Below are 9251 nucleotides of genomic sequence, written 5' to 3'. Positions count from 1 at the left end.
GAGCCCCTGGCCTGGCTGAGGTGGGGCGCTTGCCGAGGACTGATACACATCTCCACGAGAACGGAATGCAAGAACAATAGTAGCTCGTTACAGTGGACTGAGCTGACTATACTGACCGTGCTAGAAGGGCACAGCTTGCCGCTTGTTCCTGAGCACCCAACTTTGATGCAGGTGCTTGCCTGGGCCCTGTGCCCTCTTTGGCTCCGTTCCACTCGCCTTGGTCCTCTTCCTGACCACCCTATAAAGACTCTGCGGATCCCGTGCACCCTTTGTGTACACCCCACTGGAGAAGATCACGTCTATGGGCATCTCTACGTCTTGAGGACCTTCCACTCTCCACGTGGTAGCTATAATCCCCTTTCTCCTCTTTCTCTATCTTTCTCACTATTCTCTATTTTCTTTCCCTACTATCGCATTGTGGGCACTAAATAAAAGTGTATTTTTTGTTTAAGCAAACTGGTTTGTCCCCTGTTGTGTCTTTTGCGCTTTGAGATCTCCGAAACGAACCATCAGGTTCCCCGCATATGTTTGCGGACCCTGACACACCCCCAGGGATGGGCACTCCAAACCTCCTTGGGCACTTCCAAGGCCTGAGCGCCCTTTCCATGAGGAAATTCCTGCTGAAATTCCACCCTGAGCCTCCCCTGGCCCAGCCTGAGGCCGTTCCCTCTCCTCCTGTCCCTGTTCCCTGGGATAAGATCCCAAATCCCCCCCGGCTGTCCCCTCCTGTCAGGGAGTTGTGCAGAGCCAGAAATTCCCCCTGAGCCTCCTTTTCTCCAGGCTGAGCCCCTTCCCAGCTCCCTCAGGACTCTCCAGACCCTTCCCCAACTCCCTCAGGACTCTCCAGACCCTTCCCCAGCTCCCTTAGGATTTTCCCAATGCCACCAATCCTCGTTTTCTCAATTTCCCACTCCCCAGCCCCACTTTTGGGGTGTTTTTGGGAACGGGGCCATGTCCCAGACATTCCTCATTTCTCACTTCCCTGTCTCTGCTGTCCCTGACTGTGCCAAGCTCAGCTCTTGGCTGACAGCTCTGGAATTTCAGTGCCTAAAATTAGGGATGTGGGGGAGGCAGATTCCCAAATTCCCCCCCCCCGCAGCCTGGGATGTCCCAGTTCTCCCAAGGTTTGGAGAGGATTCGGATGTTTGTGGTGCCAGGCTGGAGGAGGAGGGTGAGAATGGGATGTGGATCGTGCAGAAATCCCAGCCACGATTCCCTGAGGGAAAAGGAGCAAAGCTGGGGAAAAGGGGAAAGGGAAAAGAGCGAGGGAAAAAAAGAGGGAAAACACCACAGAACAGGAACCAGCCCCGAAAATGGAAACGGCACAAGGGAAAGGGGAAAGGGAAAGGGGAAAAAAGAAGGAACACACCAAGAAACAGGAACTAGCCCCAGAAATGGAAAAGGAGAAAAGAGTGAGGGGGGAAAAAAAGAGGGAAAATACCACAGAAGAGGGATCAGCCCAAATATTTTCCCTGGTGCCACCCCAGGAGGGCCAAGGCTGGTTCTGCTTTGGATCTGGAGGTGCCACTGTCCCCATGAGATGTGTCCCCCTCAAAGTGACCTGCTCCATAAATCCCACATCCCCAAATCCATGGAATCCTGGAGTGATTTGGGTTGGGAAGGACCTTAAAGGTCCCAAATTCCATCCTGTCCCGCTATCCCAGGCTGCTCCAACCTGGCCATGGACACTTCCAATTCTCTGGGAATTCCATCCCAGCCCCTCCCAGGGAAGAATTCCTTCCCAAAATCCTATTTAAACATTCCTTTTTTATTGTTTAAACCCTCTCCCCTTCACCCTGGCTGCTCTTGGATAACCCAGAGCTGCTCCATCTCCTGCTGCACACCGGGAATTCCCAGGGAAAGGAGTTTGGGATGCAGGAATGACATCTTGGGGTGGATTTGGATCCTTTGGATCCCTGAATCCTTCCCAAGGGAAAATTCCCCTTTTCAGGATTTTCTAGCAGCAGCAGGGGGGAATCTCCCAGCGTTTTTCCCGTGAAAAACTGGGAAGAATGGAAGGTTTTTTTTTTGTTTTTTTTTTTTTTTTTTTTTTTTTTTGTTGTTTTGTTTTTGTTTGTTTGTTTGTTTGTTTTGTTTTTGTTTTTGTTTTTGTTTTTGTTTTTGTTTTTGTTTTTGTTTTGTTTTGTTTTCCCACAAGGGAGTTGGGAGCTGGGAGAGGAGTCTGGGCTGGGATTTGTGCCGAGGTTTAAATCCCACCCGGAGCTCATCCCTTAAATCCGTGACCCCAAACCCTTCCCTGATCGTTCATCTCTCCCTATAAGGCACTTCTGGAACAGGATTTGGGAATGAGGTCAGGCAACTCCATCCCAAAAAAGCTCTGGAGCATCTGGATAAACCCCAGAGGGGTGAACAGGATGGGCTGAGGGGGTGTTAAAATAGAAAATAATTCCCAATTTCCCCTTTTTCCAAAGGAGCAGGCATTAAAATCAGAATAACTCCCAATTTCCCCTCTTTTCCAGAGGAGCAGGCATTAAAATCAGAATAATTCCCAATTTCCCCCTTTTCTAGAGGAGCAGCACCAAAAAAAACCCGACAAAACCCCCAGAGTTGGACCCCAAAGCAAAGCTGGAGGGAGTGGAAGGAGGCTGTAATTAACTGATTGGAGTTAATTGTGGCGTTTGTCACCAGCGAATACAAAAAGTATCATTTTATATCAACTCGTAATTCCCTCATTTTGCAGCAGAGACATCAAATATTCTTTTTTGGGGGTGGATTTTGGGCTCCAGGGCAGCCCCAGGCACAGGCTGGTGTCACTTCCAAGTCTTTTGTTTCAAAGGTTCCTCCAGCTTTTGTCTGGAGGAGAAAAAAAGGGCGAAAAAACCCTTCAAATACAAGGGATTAACCTGAGATTTCTCTGCCAGGCTGCAGAATATGATGGTTTGGAAAAAAATCCCCAAAAAACCAATTCAGGCCATTTTTACAAGTTGGAATTGTTTAATTTTCCTTCTGGAGCACCCTGGGACTGCAGGTGTGGGGTGGGGAAAAGGATTTGCCATCCCTCTCCCAAAAAAACCCCAGGCAAGCACGTAAAAAAGAGAATTCCAGAAACCCAAAGCATCCAAATCCATCCCAGCCCGGAAATAATCCAGGAAATAATTGGTTGAGAGCGCATTCATGTGCTGGGGATCCCATAAAATCTGCCATGAACACGGGAGAACCAAGAAATAAATAGGAATAAATAGAAATAAATAGAAATAAATAGAAATGAAGAGAAATAAATATATAACTAGAAATAACTAGAAATAGCTACAAATAAATATATAACTAGAAAGAAATATAAATAATTATATAAATAAGAATATAGATATAAATAATGATAGAAATAGAAAAAAATACAACTAACTAGAAATAAATACAAACAAATGAAAATACAGATAAACAGATAGAAATAACCAGAAATACCTAAAAATAAATATATAAATAGAAATAAATACAAATAATTATATAACTATATACAACTAACTATAAATAAATACAACTAACTATAAATAAATACAACTACACTAACTATAAATAAACTATAGTTCATTTATAGTTAGTATAGTTGTACTTATAGTTATACTAACCATAAATAAACTATAAATAAACTATAAATATGCTAACTATAAATAAATACAAACAAATGAAAATCCAGAAAATATCTAGAAATAAATACAAATAAATACAAATATATATGAATACAAGTAACTATAAATATAAACAAATTGAGGAAAATAGAGATAAACACATAGAAATAACTAGAAATAACCACAAATAAATACAAATAAATACAAATATATATGAATACAAGTAACTATAAATATAAATAAATTGAGGAAAATAGAGATAAACACATAAAAATAACTAGAAATAAATAGAAATGTATATAAATACAACTAACTATAAATATAAATAAACAGAGGAAAATAGAGATAAACACATAGAAATAACTAGAAATAAATACAAATATATATAAATACAACTAACTATATATATAAATAACTTGAGAAAAATAAAGATAAACAAATAGAAATAACTAGAAATACCTAGGAATAACTAGAAATAAATACAAATATATATAAATACAAGTAACTATAAATGAACAGAGGAAAATAGAGATAAACAAACAGAAATAAACAGAAATAAATAGAAATACATGGAAATAAACAGAAATAAATGGAAATAAATAGAAATAAATAGAAATATATAAAAGTAAATATATAAAATACAACATTTTTATATATATATTACAAAACCCTTTTTCCTTTCAACAATTCCCTCTGACCCCCCCAAAGCAGCCGTGTTTGGAGCAGCTCTGCCTTTTTTGTGGCAGCTGCTGCACTGTCAGATTAGGGCCGAGCACAGCTGTTGGCTCCATGTTTTTTCCTCTAAACCTCTCAGGATTTGGGGAATTTTCCCCTCCCTCGGGAATTCCCGCACCGAGTTAATTGCTCCGACAGAGGGGAGGATTCATTCCAGGCCCAGGGATAAAGGAGGGAAGTTTGTGCTGAGCCTTTTGAAGGGGCCACTTCAAAGGGCACCTCCTAAAGGAAAAGCAGCTTTTAGTGCCCAGCGACTCGCCAAAAAAAAAAGAGCTTTTGGAGATTAAAAACTCAGTGTTCTGCTTGAGTCAAACGACTAAAAAAAAAAAAATCCCTTTCAAGTCTGATTTTTTTTAAAATTCTTTTTTCAGGATTTTCCAAGACTGCAATGATCCAGGAATTTCATTGCCTTTATTGCACCTCATCCCGAGCGCTCCTGCAGCAGGATTTAATTCCTTTTCCACCCAACTCCCACCCTGAGTTGACATTTTCAACCTCAAAGAAGCAAATCTGGATAATTTAGGGGCATCCTCAATCCCAAAGGGATGGCTGATTTTTTTTTTTGGCATCCCAAAACCAGGAAAATCCACCCAAAATGTCCCGAACCCCCAAACCCAGCTCTGTCAGGGCTGGCTGAACATCCTGGGTTATTCCAGCAGAGCATTTCCATGGATTCCCCAGCCCAAAGGAATCATTCCTGGCTGATTTTAATATTTTCACCCCCCACCAGGGGCAGGGAGGGAAATAAAACATCCCCAAAATCAAATCTGGGAAAGTTTAAGGAGCAAATCTGGCTCATTTAGTTCCCTTTATCGCGACTTGGAGCTTCTCTCTAAATCCTTTCTGCATCTATCAACGGTCCAGGAACTTCTTTGCTTTTATTCCAGCTACTTTATCTGCTCATCCCGAGTGCTCCCGCAGCTGGATTTCATGCTTTTTCCACTCAACTATCACCCTGAGTTGGTATTTTCAACCTCAAAGAGGCAAATCTGGATAATTTAGGAGCATCCCCAATCCCAAAGGGATGGCTGATGTTTTTTTGGCATCCCAAACTCAGGAAAATTCATCCCAAATGTCCCAAAACGTCCGAAACCTTGAACACCAAGGGTTATTCTATGGATTCCCCAGCCCAAAGGAATCATTCCTGGCTGATTTTAGTATTTTCACCCCCCCACCAGGGGCAGGAGGGGAAATAAAACATCTTCAAACTCAAACCTGGGAGAGTTTAAGGAGCAAATCAGGCTCATTTAATTCCCTTTAATCAGGGCTCGGAGCTGCTCTCAAAACCCTTTCTGGATCTAAAATTTTTCCTTATTCCATGTTAGAAAGTCGAGGAATTGGGACAGGGTAAAGCCAAACAAACTCAGTGGGTTTTATTTCTATTTTTGAGGCTCGGGCCAGGACAGCAAATCACTGAAATTGCTGTAGGAAAGTGAAGTTTCATTATGAACAGAGCCCCCAGCACTCCCTTCATCGAGGCCTCAATAAATATTCCCATGGAATTTTAATGGAGAAATATTTAAATACTTTAAATGTCTAAATATTTATAATATGGGCACGTTTATAAATATTCCTAAGGAATCCTCAGGAGCAGCCCAGGTAAAGCTGCCAGGAGATCCCACAAACATTCCCATGGAATTTCTCAGCCTTTTCCTCACGGAATTCCCAAGGAATCCTCAGGAGCAGCCCAGGTAAAGCCAGGCAGGTCCAACTTTCCCCATTGATCCCCAAAATATGAAAGGAAGGATGGGCACAGACCCTTCATAATCCGAATTTACCCCCAAATACGACTTTTTAATGTTAAATATTCAACATTTGGGAAAGAATTTCTTCCAACTCTGCCCTTTCAGGGAGGGCAAAAATAAGCTGCGAGGAGAAGCCAGAGATTGTGGAGAGCTCCTTTCATCCCCAAATCTTGGGGATCCCCACCCGGAGTCCCCGGGGTGCGGTGAAAAAAAGAAAGCCCCGAAGGGCACCGTGACCCCGACGTGATTCGAACACGCAGCCTTCTGATCTGGAGTCAGACGCGCTACCGTTGCGCCACGAGGTCTCGGCAGCGCCACCTCCGCCCTTCCTGCAAAACCCTCAATGCCGCCCCCGCGCAGCCGAGCCTAGGGAATCTCTGCACACACAGGGAATGTGCCGCACACCGGAAAGATCCCACACACTGGGAATATTCCACACTAGGAACTCGCATACCGGGAATCTCCGGTTTCCATCCGGGATCGTCCCAGACCAGCGCCGCACCCCTCAGGGGGCTCCCAGCCCGCCCGCCGTGGTGGCCACGCCCCTCCACATAGCCACGCCCACAGCTGTGTGGGCTGTACCACTGCCCGCCGAGGGGTGGCGCGGCCGCACCGGCTGCTCGCTGCAGCGGCGGGGAGGAGGAATCCCCCCCCTGCCCCGCTGGGGGATGGGCTGTGCCACCGAGGCGGGTTTAAAGGGGCCGCGCACGCTGAGGGGATCCGGACGTGCTAGGAGTTGGGGGCGTTATAATCGTCTTTTTTTTTGTCTTTTTCCTCTTGTTTCTGCCAAAGGAAAGGCCTTCAAGTGATTGAAGAGGGAATATTGATGTGGGCATGGAGTGATAGGATGAGTGGAGTTGCTTTATACTAAAAAAAGGGTCACTAATCAACTATTTTAATAATTTAGATGGGAAATTGGGATGGAATTCTTCTCTGGGACGGCGAGGATGGGCTGGGATGGAATTCCCAGAGAAGCTGTGGCTGCTTCATCCCTGGGGATGTCCCAGGCCAGGTTGGACAGGGCTTGGAGCCACCTGGATAACAGAACGTGTGGAAGAGAAGGGAATGAGGAATGAGATTAATTTTAAGGATTTTTGAGGTCCCTTCCCACACCAAACCGTCCTGGGGTTCTGTGGAAGTTCACCCAGCTCTGGCTGCCCCTGTGAGCAGATCCAGGTCACCTTTCCCTGCTCCCTCCCCACAGAGTAAACCCCATCTCCTAGGGGTCTCCCAAATCCCATTTATTCTGGCAGCTCCACGTTCTGGATGGGACAGGGAAAAGCTCATTCCAAGCACAGGCAGAGCTGTTTGAAGGAGCTGCTCTCGAGGCTGTTGGGAGTATTCCCCAGGAGCAGAGGGATCAGTGGGGGAGTGTTGGGGCCCAGCACAGCCCTGCTGTACATACGTAATTTATGGGATAACCTCATAAACCAGCGGAGCCGCTGGGATCGGGGTGTCCACAGCTCTGGGAGATCTGGGAGTGCTGAAAGGGATTGGGATCCAACAGCTGAGATTTCCTGACCGCTCCCCATGGCACTCCAGGGGTGCTCCTGGGTCCGTCCTTGATTCTCCTGGATCCCTCCCTGCTATTCCTGGATCCCTCACTCATGTTTCTGGATCCCTCCCTTGTGTTCCTGGATCCCTCCCTGATTCTCCTGGATCCCTCCCTGATTCTCCTGGATCCTTCCCTGGTGCTCCTGGATCCTTCCTGGATCCCTCCTTGCTATTCCTGGATCCTTCCCTGATATTCCAGGATCCCCCAATGTTCCTGGATCCCCCTGATACTGCTGGATCCTTCCCTGGATCCCTGCTTCTCCTGGATCCCTCCCTGGTGCTCCTGGATCCCTCCCTGGTGCTCCTGGATCCTGCTTGGATCCCTCCCTGCTATTCCTGGATCCTTCCCTAATGTTCCTGGATCCCTCCCTAATCTCCCTGATACTCCTGGATCCCCTCTGCTATTCCTGGATCCCTCCCTGGGGCTCCTAGATCTGTCCTGGATCCCTCCCTGCTATTCCTGGATCCCCCACAATGTTCGTGGATCCTCCCTGATTCTCCTGGGTCCCTCCCCGAGGAGGGCAGGGAGAGCTGGGAGATTCCCCAGACCCTTCTGGGAAGGGGGATCACCCCAGGGGATGATGGATCTCGGAAGAAAATCCTCCAGGAAAACGATAAATCCCAGCCAGTGATGTTCGTTGTGATGGAGCCCAATAATTAATCAAATAATGTGTTGGGGTGGGGTTTTTTTTCCCATCTGGCTTCCAAAGCCTCTGGCTGGGAGTTTTCCTGGCACCCCAGGAATTGCTGTGGGGTTAGTTTATACTTTAACAACCCCTGTGCCCTTCCTTGAACCCATCCCATTCCCAAAAATTTGCATTTTGGATGGTGCCTTTTGGGGCATTTTGAAGAACCAGCCAGAGAGAAAGAGGGAGCAAAACCCCTCAGCTCCAAACCCACACTCCAAAAATTATCATAAATATTTAATTTATTTATTTGTTTGTTCGACGGTTCATTACTCTATTTATTAATATATTTATTAACAGCTTTATTAACTAATTTATTAACTCTGGCACAGGAATTCCTAGAGGAAACGCTCTGCTCTGTGCGTGGAAGACGCCTGTGCATTATTTACAAATTTACAAATTTATTTTCCCCCCTCCACGAAAAAAAAACACCAAAAAATAAATGTACAGTGCAGATTCCTCTGGCTCCTGGGGCCGGGAGACTCCTGAGCATCATCTTGGGAGTCATTTCCTCAAGAAACCCGGGCAGCAGGGATAAGAACAGAAAAAAAAAAAAAAAAAAAAAAAAAAAAAAAAAAAAAAAAAAAAAAAAAAAAAAGGAGATTTAATGCTTTGATCCGTGTCAGGAGAGGCTGCAGGGAGGGTTCAGTGCCTTTCCCTCTTTGCCAGGGATCGATCCAGGCTGGAATCAGGGAAATTGATGGGGTGGAGCAAAATCCCCAAGCAAAGCCTTGGGTTTGAGCGGGGCTTTGTTGAGTCAGGACCTGCTGCTGAGCCTGGCTTTGTTTTTTGCTGGTTTTTTTTGTGTGTTTTTGCATAGGAGAAACCTGGAGAAATCCGAGGGGTGGGAGTCAGCCCAAGCTCCTTTCTCTATAATTAATATTTTCCTGCATATCTCAGTGTCAGTCTGTCCCTCTGGATTTCCCCTGGAATAAAAACAAGGC

Source organism: Zosterops lateralis (assembly GCF_965231275.1).
Source record: "Zosterops lateralis genome assembly, chromosome: 26".
Classification (NCBI taxonomy): Eukaryota; Metazoa; Chordata; class Aves; order Passeriformes; family Zosteropidae; genus Zosterops; species Zosterops lateralis.
This window is presented reverse-complemented; position numbering follows the sequence as displayed.